Source organism: Stenella coeruleoalba (assembly GCF_951394435.1).
Source record: "Stenella coeruleoalba genome assembly, contig: scaffold_319, whole genome shotgun sequence".
Taxonomy (NCBI): domain Eukaryota; kingdom Metazoa; phylum Chordata; class Mammalia; order Artiodactyla; family Delphinidae; genus Stenella; species Stenella coeruleoalba.
This window is the reverse complement of record NW_027646345.1, coordinates 829-18,209: the sequence shown is the minus strand read 5'-3', so window position 1 is coordinate 18,209 and position 17,381 is coordinate 829. Positions and strand designations below refer to the sequence as shown.

The 17,381-nt window shown below is 43.9% G+C and overlaps 1 long non-coding RNA gene across 1 annotated transcript in view; it reads left to right on the top strand.

Moving 5' to 3' along the window:
• LOC307181164 overlaps window positions 1–1,369 on the top strand; it is a 245,610-nt gene extending 244,241 nt beyond the window's left edge. The window contains exon 3 of the long non-coding RNA XR_013826053.1: window positions 1,348–1,369. This is a non-coding gene — a long non-coding RNA (uncharacterized lncRNA). The remainder of the gene's footprint in view (window positions 1–1,347) is intronic.
• The last annotated feature ends 16,012 nt before the right edge of the window (window positions 1,370–17,381 follow it).

Genomic DNA, 17,381 nt, shown 5'->3' with positions numbered 1-17,381 from the left:
GTGGAACTGCCCTAGGCTCTGTTGCTTTGTTTTTTAGATGTTTCAGGAAACACCATACACTTCTCCCGAGTGGTTGTTGGCAATTTACATCCCGCCCATCAGCATAACAAGGCTCCCAGTTCTCCATGGCCTGTCCTGCCTTTCTGGATTTTACACTTTTTTCAGATGGCCCTTTTGACCGGGGGGAAGTGAGACTTCATTGTAGTGCAGATTTCCTTTGCAAGCTTGCTTGGTTGGCCAAAAAGTGCGTATGCGTTTTTTCCTGAATATATTCAGAAAAAAACGCATACGCCCTTTTTGGCCAAGTGCATCATTGTGGACGTTCTACCTCTTTTCCTATGCTTTCAATGCAATTCCAGTCTACCTCCTGAAATCGGTTTCCTGCAATTCTGCCCCGCTTTCAAGTCCTCTTGGCAGCCTTACTTCAGTCTATTTTTGGACGATAGCTGTCATTTATAACTCTGCAGGTTTGTGAATTACAGTGCCCCTGAGCCCCTTTCTTCAACTCGCTTTCTTTTGAGCTGGCCGCAACACCGCAGGATGGCTTCAGGCCCTAATCTGGTTCCGGCACGGCACGCTGAGCCTTTGGTTAATTCCTCTTCCTGGTGGGAAATGAGAGTTAAATTTGTCCGTCCAGACACCTCCAGCTAGTCTCTCATTGGTTCTCACTATTCCTGTTCATCTTCTGCAGAAATTGCAAACTGGGCCAAACAGGAGGTTAAAGGGACTGACTCTCCAAGTCGGGAGAGTGTTAGTAAAGCGTCTGGAATGTTGCACCCGAGTACCAGGGTACGAAAACTGAGACATATTTGAACACGTCTCCCGATCACATGGTTGATCATACTCTGGGTTCCACATGCATGTTTTAGCTGAAGGAAGAATACCTAAAACCTGGGTAGTTGAAACCCTTGGAATGGGTACCATGCAATATGACTTCAAAGGGTCTTCATTTGCTCACCGAACCTCTCCAATCCTATCACTGCTGCGTTTATGCCCCTGTACACATGCTTGATTCTCTTTCGGAGACATAGCAATCCATAGGTTTTAAGATACTTACTAGTCAGGTACATTCTTAGACGTTTAATATGCGGTGTTGAGTCCATTTCGTTGAGCAAGGAGTAGCTCTTGTGTATTCCATATTTGGCTTAAGGAACTTTATCTGTGCTCATTTCAATCTCTGGTTTTATGCAGCACCCCAACTCACCTTTCCCCTTAAGCAAGCATAAGTTGGTTTTCTAAATTTGAGACCCTGTTCTGTTCTGTAATTCAGTTCCTGTGTAGCCAAGTTTCCATTCCGTGTATTACTGATATCTTATGATGTTTCTTTTTCTGTGTGACTTATTTCAGTTAGAATCATCATACCTGAATCCACTCATTGTTCTGCTAAGGGCCTGATGACATAGATTTCATTGCTGAGTGATACTGCATTGTACGTAAGTACCACAAGTTCTTTATCCATTTTTCACTTTCTGTGATATTGAACTTGTACGGTAAATGAGGTTCTTGTAAACAGAGGCGTCCCAAATTTTGGGGTGGCTGTGTCTTTTTGATTTTAATTTCCCTAAGCTATAGGACCATAAGTGGAAGTGCCCTAGGCTCTGTTGCTTTGTTTTTTAGATGTTTCAGGAAACACGATACACTTCTCCCGAGTGTCTGTTGGCAATTTACATCCCGCCCATCAGCATAACAAGGCTCCCAGTTCTCCAGGGCCTGTCCTGCCTTTCTGGATTTTACACTTTTTTCAGATGGCCCTTTTGACCGTGGGGAAGTGAGGCTTCATTGTACTGCAGACTTCTTTGCAAGCTTGCTTGGTTGGCCAAAAAGGGCGTATGCGTTTTTTCCTGAATATATTCAGGAAAAAACGCATACGCCCTTTTCGGCCAAGTGCATCATTGTGGACGTTCTGCCTCTTTTCCTATGCTTTCAATGCAATTCCAGTCTACCTCCTGAAATCGGTTTCCTGCAATTCTGCCCCGCTTTCAAGTCCTCTTGGCAGCCTTACTTCAGTCTATTTTTGGACGATAGCTGTCATTTATAACTCTGCAGGTTTGTGAATTACAGTGCACCTGAGCTCCTTTCTTCAACTCGCTTTCTTGTGACCTGGCCGCAACACCGCAGGATGGCTTCAGGCCCTAATCTTGTTCCGGCACGGCACGCTGAGCCTTTGGTTAATTCCTCTTCCTGGTGGGATGTGAGTGTTAAATTTGCCCGTCAGGACACCTCCAGCTAGTCTCTCATTGGTTCTCGCTATTCCTGTTCATCTTCCGCAGAAATTGCAAACTGGGCCAAACAGGAGATTTAAGGGACTGACTCTCCAAGTCGGGAGAGTGTTGGTAAAGCGTGTGGAATGTTGCACCCGAGTACCAGGATACGAGAACTGAGAAATATTTGAACACGTCTCTCGATCACATGGTTGATCATACTCTAGGTTCCACATGCAAGTTTTAGCTGAAGGAAGAATACCTTAAACCTGGGTAGTTAAAACCCGTGGAATGGGTACCATGTAATATGACTTCAAAGGGTCTTCTTTTGCTCACCGAACCTCTCCAATCCTTTCACTGCTGTGTTTATGCCCCTGTACACATGCTTCATTCTCTTTCGGAGACATAGCAATCCATAGGTTTTAAGATACTTACTAGTCAGGTACATTCTTAGGCGTTTAATATGCGGTGTTGAGTCCATTTCGTTGAGCAAGGAGTAGCTCTTGTCTATTCCATATTTGGCTTAAGGAACTTTATCTGTGCTCATTTCGATCTCTGGTTTTATGCAGCACCCCAACTCACCTTTCCCCTTAAGCAAGCATAAGTTGGTTTTCTAAATTTGAGACCCTGTTCTGTTCTGTAATTCAGTTCCTGTGTAGCCAAGTTTACATTCCGTGTATTACTGATATCTTATGATGTTTCTTTTTCTGTGTGACTTATTTCAGTTAGAATCATCATACCTGAATCCACTCATTGTGCTGCTAAGGGCCTGATGACATAGATTTCATTGCTGAGTGATATTGCTTTGTAAGTAAATACCACAACTTCTTTATCCATTTTTCACTTTCTGCGATGTTGAACTTGTACTGTAAATGAGGTTCTTGTAAACAGAGCCGTTCCAAACTTTGGGGTGGCTGTGTCTTTTTGATTTTAATTTCCCTAAGCTATAGGACCATAAGTGGAAGTGCCCTAGGCTCTGTTGCTTTGTTTTTTAGATGTTTCAGGAAACACCATACACTTCTCCCCAGTGTCTGTTGGCAATTTACATCCCGCCCATCAGCATAACAAGGCTCCCAGTTCTCCATGGCCTGTCCTGCCTTTCTGGATTTTACACTTTTTTCAGATGGCCCTTTTGACCGGGGGGAAGTGAGAGTTCATTGTACTGCAGATTTCCTTTGCAAGCTTGCTTGGTTGGCCAAAAAGGGCGTATGCGTTTTTTCCTGAATATATTCAGGAAAAAACGCATACGCCCTTTTTGGCCAAGTGCATCATTGTGGACGTTCTGCCTCTTTTCCTATGCTTTCAATGCAATTCCAGTCTACCTCCTGAAATCGGTTTCCTGCAATTCTGCCCCGCTTTCAAGTCCTCTTGGCAGCCTTACTTCAGTCTATTTTTGGACGATAGCTGTCATTTATAACTCTGCAGGTTTGTGAATTACAGTGCCCCTGAGCTCCTTTCTTCAACTCGCTTTCTTGTGACCTGGCCGCAACACCGCAGGATGGCTTCAGGCCCTAATCTGGTTCCGGCACGGCACGCTGAGCCTTTGGTTAATTCCTCTTCCTGGTGGGATGTGAGTGTTAAATTTGCCCGTCAGGACACCTCCAGCTAGTCTCTCATTGGTTCTCGCTATTCCTGTTCATCTTCCGCAGAAATTGCAAACTGGGCCAAACAGGAGATTTAAGGGACTGACTCTCCAAGTCGGGAGAGTGTTGGTAAAGCGTGTGGAATGTTGCACCCGAGTACCAGGATACGAGAACTGAGAAATATTTGAACACGTCTCTCGATCACATGGTTGATCATACTCTAGGTTCCACATGCAAGTTTTAGCTGAAGGAAGAATACCTTAAACCTGGGTAGTTAAAACCCGTGGAATGGGTACCATGTAATATGACTTCAAAGGGTCTTCTTTTGCTCACCGAACCTCTCCAATCCTTTCACTGCTGTGTTTATGCCCCTGTACACATGCTTCATTCTCTTTCGGAGACATAGCAATCCATAGGTTTTAAGATACTTACTAGTCAGGTACATTCTTAGGCGTTTAATATGCGGTGTTGAGTCCATTTCGTTGAGCAAGGAGTAGCTCTTGTCTATTCCATATTTGGCTTAAGGAACTTTATCTGTGCTCATTTCGATCTCTGGTTTTATGCAGCACCCCAACTCACCTTTCCCCTTAAGCAAGCATAAGTTGGTTTTCTAAATTTGAGACCCTGTTCTGTTCTGTAATTCAGTTCCTGTGTAGCCAAGTTTACATTCCGTGTATTACTGATATCTTATGATGTTTCTTTTTCTGTGTGACTTATTTCAGTTAGAATCATCATACCTGAATCCACTCATTGTGCTGCTAAGGGCCTGATGACATAGATTTCATTGCTGAGTGATATTGCTTTGTAAGTAAATACCACAACTTCTTTATCCATTTTTCACTTTCTGCGATGTTGAACTTGTACTGTAAATGAGGTTCTTGTAAACAGAGCCGTTCCAAACTTTGGGGTGGCTGTGTCTTTTTGATTTTAATTTCCCTAAGCTATAGGACCATAAGTGGAAGTGCCCTAGGCTCTGTTGCTTTGTTTTTTAGATGTTTCAGGAAACACCATACACTTCTCCCCAGTGTCTGTTGGCAATTTACATCCCGCCCATCAGCATAACAAGGCTCCCAGTTCTCCATGGCCTGTCCTGCCTTTCTGGATTTTACACTTTTTTCAGATGGCCCTTTTGACCGGGGGGAAGTGAGAGTTCATTGTACTGCAGATTTCCTTTGCAAGCTTGCTTGGTTGGCCAAAAAGGGCGTATGCGTTTTTTCCTGAATATATTCAGGAAAAAACGCATACGCCCTTTTTGGCCAAGTGCATCATTGTGGACGTTCTGCCTCTTTTCCTATGCTTTCAATGCAATTCCAGTCTACCTCCTGAAATCGGTTTCCTGCAATTCTGCCCCGCTTTCAAGTCCTCTTGGCAGCCTTACTTCAGTATATTTTTGGACGATAGCTGTCATTTATAACTCTGCAGGTTTGTGAATTACAGTGCCCCTGAGCTCCTTTCTTCAACTCGCTTTCTTGTGACCTGGCCGCAACACCGCAGGATGGCTTCAGGCCCTAATCTGGTTCCGGCACGGCATGCTGAGCCTTTGGTTAATTCCTCTTCCTGGTGGGAAATGAGAGTTAAATTTGCCCGTCCAGACACCTCCAGCTAGTCTCTCATTGGTTCTCACTATTCCTGTTCATCTTCCGCAGAAATTGCAAACTGGGCCAAACAGGAGGTTTAAGGCGCTGACTCTCCAAGTGGGGAGAGTGTTAGTAAAGCATCTGGAATGTTGCACCCGAGTACCAGGGGAAGAAAACTGAGACATATTTGAACACGTCTCCCGTTCACACGGTTGATCATACTCTGGGTTCCACATGCATGTTTTAGCTGAAGGAAGAATACCTGAAACCTGCAGAGTTGAGACCCGTGGAATGGGTATCATACAATATGACTTCAAAGGGTCTTCATTTGCTCACCGAACCTCTCCAATCCTATCACTGCTGCGTTTATGCCCCTGTACACACGCTTGATTCTCTTTTGGAGACATAGCAATCCATAGGTTTTAAGATACTTACTAGTCAGGTACATTCTTAGGCGTTTAATATGGGGTGTTGAGTCCATTTCGTTGAGCAAGGAGTAGCTCTGGTCTATTCCATATTTGGCTTAAGGAACTTTAACTGTGCTCATTTCAATCTCTGGTTTTATGCAGCACCCCAACTCACCTTTCCCCTTAAGCAAGCATAAGTTGGTTTTCTAAATTTGAGACCCTGTTCTGTTTTGGAATGCAGTTCCTGTGTAGCCAAGTTTCCATTCCGTGTATTACTGATATCTTATGATGTTTCTTTTTCTGTGTGACTTATTTCAGTTAGCATCATCGTACCTGAATCCACTCATTATGCTGCCACGGGCCTGATGACATAGATTTCATTGCTGAGTGATACTGCATTGTACGTAAGTACCACAAGTTCTTTATCCATTTTTCACTTTCTGTGATATTGAACTTGTACAGTAAACGAGGTTCTTGTAAACAGAGGCGTCCCAAACTTTGGGGTGGCTGTGTCTTTTTGATTTTAATTTCCCTAATCTATAGGACCATAAGTGGAAGTGCCCTAGGCTCTGTTGCTTTGTTTTTTAGATGTTTCAGGAAACACCATACACTTCTCCCGAGTGTCTGTTGGCAATTTACATCCCGCCCATCAGCATAACAAGGCTCCCAGTTGTCCATGGCCTGTCCTGCCTTTCTGGATTTTACACTTTTTTCAGATGGCCCTTTTGACCGGGGGGAAGTGAGACTTCATTGTAGTGCAGATTTCCTTTGCAAGTTTGCTTGGTTGGCCAAAAAGAGCGTATGCGTTTTTTCCTGAATATATTCAGGAAAAAACGCATACGCCCTTTTTGGCCAAGTGCATCATTGTGGACGTTCTGCCTCTTTTCCTATGCTTTCAATGCAATTCCAGTCTACCTCCTGAAATCGGTTTCCTGCAATTCTGCCCCGCTTTCAAGTCCTCTTGGCAGCCTTACTTCAGTCTATTTTTGGACGATAGCTGTCATTTATAACTCTGCAGGTTTGTGAATTACAGTGCCCCTGAGCTCCTTTCTTCAACTCACTTTCTTGTGACCTGGCCGCCACACTGCAGGATTGCTTGAGGCCCTAATCTGGTACCGGCACGGCACGCTGAGCCTTTGGTTAATTCCTCTTCCTGGTGGGAAATGAGAGTTAAATTTGCCCGTCCAGACACCTCCAGCTAGTCTCCCATTGGTTCTCCCTATTCCTGTTCATCTTCCGCAGAAATTGCAAACTGGGCCAAACAAGAGGTTAAAGGTGCTGACTCTCCAAGTGGGGAGAGTGTTAATAAAGCATCTGGAATGTTGCACCCGAGTACCAGGGGAGGAAAACTGAGACATATTTGAACACGTCTCCCGTTCACACAGTTGATCATACTCTGGGTTCCACATGCATGTTTTAGCTGAAGGAAGAATACCTGAAACCTGCAGAGTTGAGACCCGTGGAATGGGTACCATGCAATATGACTTCAAATGGTCTTCATTTGCTCACCGAACCTCTCCAATCCTATCACTGCTGCGTTTATACCCCTGTACACACGCTTGATTCTCTTTTGGAGACATAGCAATCCATAGGCTTTAAGATACTTACTAGTCAGGTACATTCTTAGGCGTTTAATATGGGGTGTTGAGTCCATTTCGTTGAGCAAGGAGTAGCTCTTGTCTATTCCATATGTGGCTTAAGGAACTTTATCTGTGCTCATTTCAATCTCTGGTTTTATGCATCACCCCAACTCACCTTTCCCCTTAAGCAAGCATAAGTTGGTTTTCTAAATTTGAGACCCTGTTCTGTTCTGTAATTCAGTTCCTGTGTAGCCAAGTTTACATTCCGTGTATTACTGATATCTTATGATGTTTCTTTTTCTGTGTGACTTTTTTCAGTTAGAATCATCGTACCTGAATCCACTCGTTATGATGCTACGGCCCTGATGACATAGATTTCATTGCTGAGTGATACTGCATTGTACGTAAGTACCACAAGTTCTTTATCCATTTTTCACTTTCTGTGATATTGAACTTGTACGGTAAATGAGGTTCTTGTAAACAGAGGCGTCCCAAACTTTGGGGTGGCTGTGTCTTTTTGATTTTAATTTCCCTAAGCTATAGGACCATAAGGGGAAGTGCCCTAGGCTCTGTTGCTTTGTTTTTTAGATGTTTTACGAAACACCACACACTTCTCCCGAGTGTCTGTTGGCAATTTACATTCCGCCCATCAGCATAACAAGGCTCCCAGTTCTCCATGGCCTGTCCTGCCTTTCTGGATTTTACACTTTTTTCAGATGGCCCTTTTGACCGGGGGGGAGTGAGACTTCATTGTAGTGCAGATTTCCTTTGCAAGCTTGCTTGGTTGGCCAAAAAGGGCATATGCGTTTTTTCCTGAATATATTCAGGATAAAACGCATATGCCCTTTTTGGCCAAGTGCATCATTGTGGACGTTCTGCCTCTTTTCCTATGCTTTCAATGCAATTCCAGTCTACCTCCTGAAATCGGTTTCCTGCAATTCTGCCCCGCTTTCAAGTCCTCTTGGCAGCCTTACTTCAGTCTATTTTTGGACGATAGCTGTCATTTATAACTCTGCAGGTTTGTGAATTACAGTGCCCCTGAGCTCCTTTCTTCAACTCGCTTTCTTGTGAGCTGGCCGCAACACCGCAGGATGGCTTCAGGCCCTAATCTGGTTCCGGCACGGCACGCTGAGCCTTTGGTTATTTCCTCTTCCTGGTGGGAAATGAGAGTTAAATTTGCCCATCCAGACACCTCCAGCTAGTCTCTCATTGGTTCTCCCTATTCCTGTTCATCTTCCGCAGAAATTGCAAACTGGGCCAAACAGGAGGTTAAAGGCGCTGACTCTCCAAGTGGGGAGAGTGTTAGTAAAGCGTCTGGAATGTTGCACCCGAGTACCAGGGGAGGAAAACTGAGACATATTTGAACACGTCTCCCGATCACATGGTTGATCATACTCTGGGTTCCACATGCATGTTTTAGCTGAAGGAAGAATACCTAAAACCTGGGTAGTTGAAACCCGTGGAATGGGTACCATGCAATATGACTTCAAAGGGTCTTCATTTGCTCACCGAACCTCTCCAATCCTATCACTGCTGCGTTTATGCCCCTGTACACATGCTTGATTCTCTTTCGGAGACATAGCAATCCATAGGTTTTAAGATACTTACTAGTCAGGTACATTCTTAGGCGTTTAATATGCGGTGTTGAGTCCATTTCGTTGAGCAAGGAGTAGCTCTTGTCTATTCCATATTTGGCTTAAGGAACTTTATCTGTGCTCATTTCAATCTCTGGTTTTATGCAGCACCCCAACTCACCTTTCCCCTTAAGCAAGCATAAGTTGGTTTTCTAAATTTGAGACCCTGTTCTGTTCTGTAATTCAGTTCCTGTGTAGCCAAGTTTCCATTCCGTGTATTACTGATATCTTATGATGTTTCTTTTTCTGTGTGACTTATTTCAGTTAGAATCATCGTACCTGAATCCACTCATTATGCTGCTATGGGCCTGATGACATAGATTTCATTGCTGAGTGATACTGCATTGTACGTAAGTACCACAAGTTCTTTATCCATTTTTCACTTTCTGTGATATTGAACTTGTACGGTAAACGAGGTTCTTGTAAACAGAGGCGTCCCAAATTTTGGGGTGGCTGTGTCTTTTTGATTTTAATTTCCCTAAGCTATAGGACCATAAGTGGAATTGCCCTAGGCTCTGTTGCTTTGTTTTTTAGATGTTTCAGAAAACAGGATACACTTCTCCCGAGTGTCTGTTGGCAATTTACATCCCGCCCATCAGCATAACAAGGCTCCCAGTTCTCCAGGGCCTGTCCTGCCTTTCTGGATTTTACACTTTTTTCAGATGGCCCTTTTGACCGGGGGGAAGTGAGGCTTCATTGTACTGCAGACTTCTTTGCAAGCTTGCTTGGTTGGCCAAAAAGGGCGTATGCGTTTTTTCCTGAATATATTCAGGAAAAAACGCATACGCCCTTTTCGGCCAAGTGCATCATTGTGGACGTTCTGCCTCTTTTCCTATGCTTTCAATGCAATTCCAGTCTACCTCCTGAAATCGGTTTCCTGCAATTCTGCCCCGCTTTCAAGTCCTCTTGGCAGCCTTACTTCAGTCTATTTTTGGACGATAGCTGTCATTTATAACTCTGCAGGTTTGTGAATTACAGTGCCCCTGAGCTCCTTTCTTCAACTCGCTTTCTTGTGACCTGGCCGCAACACCGCAGGATGGCTTCAGGCCCTAATCTTGTTCCGGCACGGCACGCTGAGCCTTTGGTTAATTCCTCTTCCTGGTGGGATGTGAGTGTTAAATTTGCCCGTCAGGACACCTCCAGCTAGTCTCTCATTGGTTCTCGCTATTCCTGTTCATCTTCCGCAGAAATTGCAAACTGGGCCAAACAGGAGATTTAAGGGACTGACTCTCCAAGTCGGGAGAGTGTTGGTAAAGCGTGTGGAATGTTGCACCCGAGTACCAGGATACGAAAACTGAGAAATATTTGAACACGTCTCTCGATCACATGGTTGATCATACTCTAGGTTCCACATGCATGTTTTAGCTGATGGAAGAATACCTTAAACCTGGGTAGTTAAAACCCGTGGAATGGGTACCATGTAATATGACTTCAAAGGGTCTTCTTTTGCTCACCGAACCTCTCCAATCCTTTCACTGCTGTGTTTATGCCCCTGTACACATGCTTCATTCTCTTTCGGAGACATAGCAATCCATAGGTTTTAAGATACTTACTAGTCAGGTACATTCTTAGGCGTTTAATATGCGGTGTTGAGTCCATTTCGTTGAGCAAGGAGTAGCTCTTGTCTATTCCATATTTGGCTTAAGGAACTTTATCTGTGCTCATTTCGATCTCTGGTTTTATGCAGCACCCCAACTCACCTTTCCCCTTAAGCAAGCATAAGTTGGTTTTCTAAATTTGAGACCCTGTTCTGTTCTGTAATTCAGTTCCTGTGTAGCCAAGTTTACATTCCGTGTATTACTGATATCTTATGATGTTTCTTTTTCTGTGTGACTTATTTCAGTTAGAATCATCATACCTGAATCCACTCATTGTGCTGCTAAGGGCCTGATGACATAGATTTCATTGCTGAGTGATATTGCTTTGTAAGTAAATACCACAACTTCTTTATCCATTTTTCACTTTCTGCGATGTTGAACTTGTACTGTAAATGAGGTTCTTGTAAACAGAGCCGTTCCAAACTTTGGGGTGGCTGTGTCTTTTTGATTTTAATTTCCCTAAGCTATAGGACCATAAGTGGAAGTGCCCTAGGCTCTGTTGCTTTGTTTTTTAGATGTTTCAGGAAACACCATACACTTCTCCCCAGTGTCTGTTGGCAATTTACATCCCGCCCATCAGCATAACAAGGCTCCCAGTTCTCCATGGCCTGTCCTGCCTTTCTGGATTTTACACTTTTTTCAGATGGCCCTTTTGACCGGGGGGAAGTGAGAGTTCATTGTACTGCAGATTTCCTTTGCAAGCTTGCTTGGTTGGCCAAAAAGGGCGTATGCGTTTTTTCCTGAATATATTCAGGAAAAAACGCATACGCCCTTTTTGGCCAAGTGCATCATTGTGGACGTTCTGCCTCTTTTCCTATGCTTTCAATGCAATTCCAGTCTACCTCCTGAAATCGGTTTCCTGCAATTCTGCCCCGCTTTCAAGTCCTCTTGGCAGCCTTACTTCAGTCTATTTTTGGACGATAGCTGTCATTTATAACTCTGCAGGTTTGTGAATTACAGTCCCCCTGAGCTCCTTTCTTCAACTCGCTTTCTTGTGACCTGGCCGCAACACCGCAGGATGGCTTCAGACCCTAATCTGGTTCCGGCACGGCACGCTGAGCCTTTGGTTATTTCCTCTTCCTGGTGGGAAATGAGAGTTAAATTTGCCCGTCCAGACACCTCCAGCTAGTCTCTCATTGGTTCTCGCTATTCCTGTTCATCTTCCGCAGAAATTGCAAACTGTGCTAAACAGGAGGTTAAAGGCGCTGACTCTCCAAGTGGGGAGAGTGTTAGTAAAGCGTCTGGAATGTTGCACCCGAGTACCAGGGGAGGAAAACTGAGACATATTTGAACACGTCTCCCGTTCACATGGTTGATCATACTTGGGTTCCACATGCATGTTTTAGCTGAAGGAAGAATACCTTAAACCTGGAGAGTTGAGACCCGTGTAATGGGTACCATGCAATATGACTTCAAAGTGTCTTCATTTGCTCACCGAACCTCTCCAATCCTATCACTGCTGCGTTTATGCCCCTGTACACAAGCTTGATTCCCTTTCGGAGACATAGCAATCCATAGGTTTTAAGATACTTACTAGTCAGGTACATTCTTAGGCGTTTAATATGCAGTGTTGAGTCCATTTCGTTGAGCAAGGAGTAGCTCTTGTCTATTCCATATTTGGCTTAAGGAACTTTATCTGTGCTCATTTCAATCTCTGGTTTTATGCAGCACCCCAACTCACCTTTACCCTTAAGCAAGCATAAGTTGGTTTTCTAAATTTGTGACCCTCTTCTGTTCTGTAATTCAGTTCCTGTGTAGCCAACTTTACATTCCGTGTATTACTGATATCTTATGATGTTTCTTTTTCTGTGTGACTTATTTCAGTTAGAATCATCATACCTGAATCCACTCATTGTGCTGCTAAAGGCCTGATGACATAGATTTCATTGCTGAGTGATATTGCTTTGTAAGTAAATATCACAACTTCTTTATCCATTTTTCACTTTCTGCGATGTTGAACTTGTACTGTAAACGAGGTTCTTGTAAACAGAGGCGTCCCAAACTTTGGGGTGGCTGTGTCTTTTTGATTTTAATTTCCCTAAGCTATAGGACCATAAGTGGCAGTGCCCTAGGCTCTGTTGCTTTGTTTTTTAGATGTTTCAGGAAACACCATACACTTCTCCTGAGTGGTTGTTGGCAATTTACATCCCGCCCATCAGCATAACAAGGCTCCCAGTTCTCCATGGCCTGTCCTGCCTTTCTGGATTTTACACTTTTTTCAGATGGCCCTTTTGACCGGGGGGAAGTGAGACTTCATTGTAGTGCAGATTTCCTTTGCAAGCTTGCTTGGTTGGCCAAAAAGGGCGTATGCGTTTTTTCCTGAATATATTCAGGAAAAAACGCATACGCCCTTTTTGACCAAGTGCATCATTGTGGACGTTCTGCCTCTTTTCCTATGCTTTCAATGCAATTCCAGTCTACCTCCTGAAATCGGTTTCCTGCAATTCTGCCCCGCTTTCAAGTCCTCTTGGCAGCCTTACTTCAGTCTATTTTTGGACGATAGCTGTCATTTATAACTCTGCAGGTTTGTGAATTACAGTGCCCCTGAGCTCCTTTCTTCAACTCGCTTTCTTGTGACCTGGCCGCAACACCGCAGGATGGCTTCAGGCCCTAATCTGGTTCCGGCACGGCATGCTGAGCCTTTGGTTATTTCCTCTTCCTGGTGGGAAATGAGAGTTAAATTTGCCCGTCCAGACACCTCCAGCTAGCCTCTCATTGCTTCTCGCTATTCCTGTTCATCTTCCGCAGAAATTGCAAACTGGGCCAAACAGGAGGTTAAAGGCGCTGACTCTCCAAGTGGGGAGAGTGTTAGTAAAGCATCTGGAATGTTGCACGCGAGTACCAGGGGAGGAAAACTGAGACATATTTGAACACGTCTCCCGTTCACATGGTTGATCATACTTGGGTTCCACATGCATGTTTTAGCTGAAGGAAGAATACCTTAAACCTGGGTAGTTGAAACCCGTGGAATGGGTACAATGCAATATGACTTCAAAGGGTCTTCATTTGCTCACCGAACCTCTCCAATCCTATCACTGCTGCGTTTATGCCCCTGTACACATGCTTGATTCTCTTTCGGAGACATAGCAATCCATAGGTTTTAAGATACTTACTAGTCAGGTACATTCTTAGGCATTTAATATGCGGTGTTGAGTCCATTTCGTTGAACAAGGAGTAGCTCTTGTCTATTCCATATTTGGCTTAAGGAACTTTATCTGTGCTCATTTCAATCTCTGGTTTTATGCAGCACCCCAACTCACCTTTACCCTTAAGCAAGCATAAGTTGGTTTTCTAAATTTGAGACCCTGTTCTGTTCTGTAATTCAGTTCCTGTGTAGCCAAGTTTCCATTCCGTGTATTACTGATATCTTATGATGTTTCTTTTTCTGTGTGACTTATTTCAGTTAGAATCATCATACCTGAATCCACTCATTGTGCTGCTAAGGGCCTGATGACATAGATTTCATTGCTGAGTGATATTGCTTTGTAAGTAAATACCACAACTTCTTTATCCATTTTTCACTTTCTGCGATGTTGAACTTGTACTGTAAACGAGGTTCTTGTAAACAGAGGTGTCCCAAACTTTGGGGTGGCTGTGTCTTTTTGATTTTAATTTCCCTAAGCTATAGTACCATAAGTGGCAGTGCCCTAGGCTCTGTTGCTTTGTTTTTTAGATGTTTCAGGAAACACCATACACTTCTCCCGAGTGTCTGTTGGCAATTTACATCCCGCCCATCAGCATAACAAGGCTCCCAGTTCTCCATGGCCTGTCCTGCCTTTCTGGATTTTACACTTTTTTCAGATGGCCCTTTTGACCGGGGGGAAGTGAGACTTCATTGTAGTGCAGATTTCCTTTGCAAGCTTGCTTGGTTGGCCAAAAAGGGCGTATGCGTTTTTTCCTGAATATATTCAGGAAAAAACGCATACGCCCTTTTTGGCCAAGTGCATCATTGTGGACGTTCTGCCTCTTTTCCTATGCTTTCAATGCAATTCCAGTCTACCTCCTGAAATCGGTTTCCTGCAATTCTGCCCCGCTTTCAAGTCCTCTTGGCAGCCTTACTTCAGTCTATTTTTGGACGATAGCTGTCATTTATAACTCTGCAGGTTTGTGAATTACAGTGCCCTTGAGCTCCTTTCTTCAACTCGCTTTCTTGTGACCTGGCCGCAACACCGCAGGATGGCTTCAGGCCCTAATCTGGTTCCGGCCCGGCATGCTGAGCCTTTGGTTAATTCCTCTTCCTGGTGGGAAATGAGAGTTAAATTTGCCCGTCCAGACACCTCCAGCTAGCCTCTCATTGCTTCTCGCTATTCCTGTTCATCTTCCGCAGAAATTGCAAACTGGGCCAAACAGGAGGTTAAAGGGACTGACTCTCCAAGACGGGAGAGTGTCAGTAAAGCGTCTGGAATGTTGCACCCGAGTACCAGGGGAGGAAAACTGAGACATATTTGAGCACGTCTCCCGTTCACATGGTTGATCATACTTGGGTTCCACATGCATGTTTTAGCTGAAGGAAGAATACCTTAAACCTGTAGAGTTGAGACCCGTGTAATGGGTACCATGCAATATGACTTCAAAGGGTCTTCATTTGCTCACCGAACCTCTCCAATCCTATCACTGCTGCGTTTATGCCCCTGTACACATGCTTGATTCTCTTTTGGAGACATAGCAATCCATAGGTTTTACGATACTTACTAGTCAGGTACATTCTTAGGCGTTTAATATGCGGTGTTGAGTCCATTTCGTTGAGCAAGGAGTAGCTCTTGTCTATTCCATATTTGACTTAAGGAACTTTATCTGTGCTCATTTCAATCTCTGGTTTTATGCAGCACCCCAACTCACCTTTACCTTTAAGCAAGAATAAGTTGGTTTTCTAAATTTGAGACCCTTTTCTGTTCTGTAATTCAGTTCCTGTGTAGCCAAGTTTCCATTCCGTGTATTACTGATATCTTATGATGTTTCTTTTTCTGTGTGACTTATTTCAGTTAGAATCATCATACCTGAATCCACTCATTGTGCTGCTAAGGGCCTGATGACATAGATTTCATTGCTGAGTGATATTGCTTTGTAAGTAAATACCACAACTTCTTTATCCATTTTTCACTTTCTGCGATGTTGAACTTGTACTGTAAACGAGGTTCTTGTAAACAGAGCCGTTTGAAACTTTGGGGTGCCTGTGTCTTTTAGATTTTAAATTCCCTAAGCTATAGGACCATAAGTGGAAGTGCCCTAGGCTCTGTTGCTTTGTTTTTTAGATGTTTCAGTTAACACCATACACTTCTCCCGAGTGGTTCTTGGCAATTTACATCCCGCCCTTCAGAATAACAAGGCTCCCAGTTCTCCATGGCCTGTCCTGCCTTTCTGGATTTTACACTTTTTTCAAATGGCCCTTTTGACCGGGGGGAAGTGAGACTTCATTGTAGTGCAGATTTCCTTTGCAAGCTTGCTTGGTTGGCCAAAAAGGGCGTATGCGTTTTTTCCTGAATATATTCAGGAAAAAACGCATACGCCCTTTTTGGCCAAGTGCATCATTGTGGACGTTCTGCCTCTTTTCCTATGCTTTCAATGCAATTCCAGTCTACCTCCTGAAATCGGTTTCCTGCAATTCTGCCCCGCTTTCAAGTCCTCTTGGCAGCCTTACTTCAGTCTATTTTTGGACGATAGCTGTCATTTATAACTCTGCAGGTTTGTGAATTACAGTGCCCCTGAGCTCCTTTCTTCAACTCGCTTTCTTTTGAGCTGGCCGCAACACCACAGGATGGCTTCAGGCCCTAATCTGGTTCCGGCACGGCACGCTGAGCCTTTGGTTAATTCCTCTTCCTGGTGGGAAATGAGAGTTAAATTTGCCCGTCCAGACACCTCCAGCTAGTCTCTCATTGGTTCTCACTATTCCTGTTCATCTTCCGCAGAAATTGCAAACTGGGCCAAACAGGAGGTTAAAGGGACTGACTCTCCAAGTCGGGAGAGTGTTAGTAAAGCGTCTGGAATGTTGCACCCGAGTACCAGGGTATGAAAACTGAGACATATTTGAACACGTCTCCCGAACACATGGTTGATCATACTCTGGGTTCCACATGCATGTTTTAGCTGAAGGAAGAATACCTTAAACCTGGGTAGTTGAAACCCGTGGAATGGGTACCATGCAATATGACTTCAAAGGGTCTTCATTTGCTCACCGAACCTCTCCAATCCTATCACTGCTGCGTTTATGCCCCTGTACACATGCTTGATTCTCTTTCGGAGACATAGCAATCCATAGGTTTTAAGATACTTACTAGTCAGGTACATTCTTAGGCGTTTAATATGCGGTGTTGAGTCCATTTCGTTGAGCAAGGAGTAGCTCTTGTCTATTCCATATTTGGCTTAAGGAACTTTATCTGTGCTCATTTCAATCTCTGGTTTTATGCAGCACCCCAACTCACCTTTACCCTTAAGCAAGCATAAGTTGGTTTTCTAAATTTGAGACCCTGTTCTGTGCTGTAATTCAGTTCCTGTGTAGCCAAGTTTACATTCCGTGTATTACTGATATCTTATGATGTTTCTTTTTCTGTGTGACTTATTTCAGTTAGAATCATCATACCTGAATCCACTCATTGTGCTGCTAAGGGCCTGATGACACAGATTTCATTGCTGAGTGATATTGCTTTGTAAGTAAATACCACAACTTCTTTATCCATTTTTCACTTTCTGCGATGTTGAACTTGTAATGTAAACGAGGTTCTTGTAAACAGAGCCGTTCCAAACTTTGGGGTGGCTGTGTCTTTTTGATCTTAATTTCCCTAAGCTATAGGACCATAAGTGGAA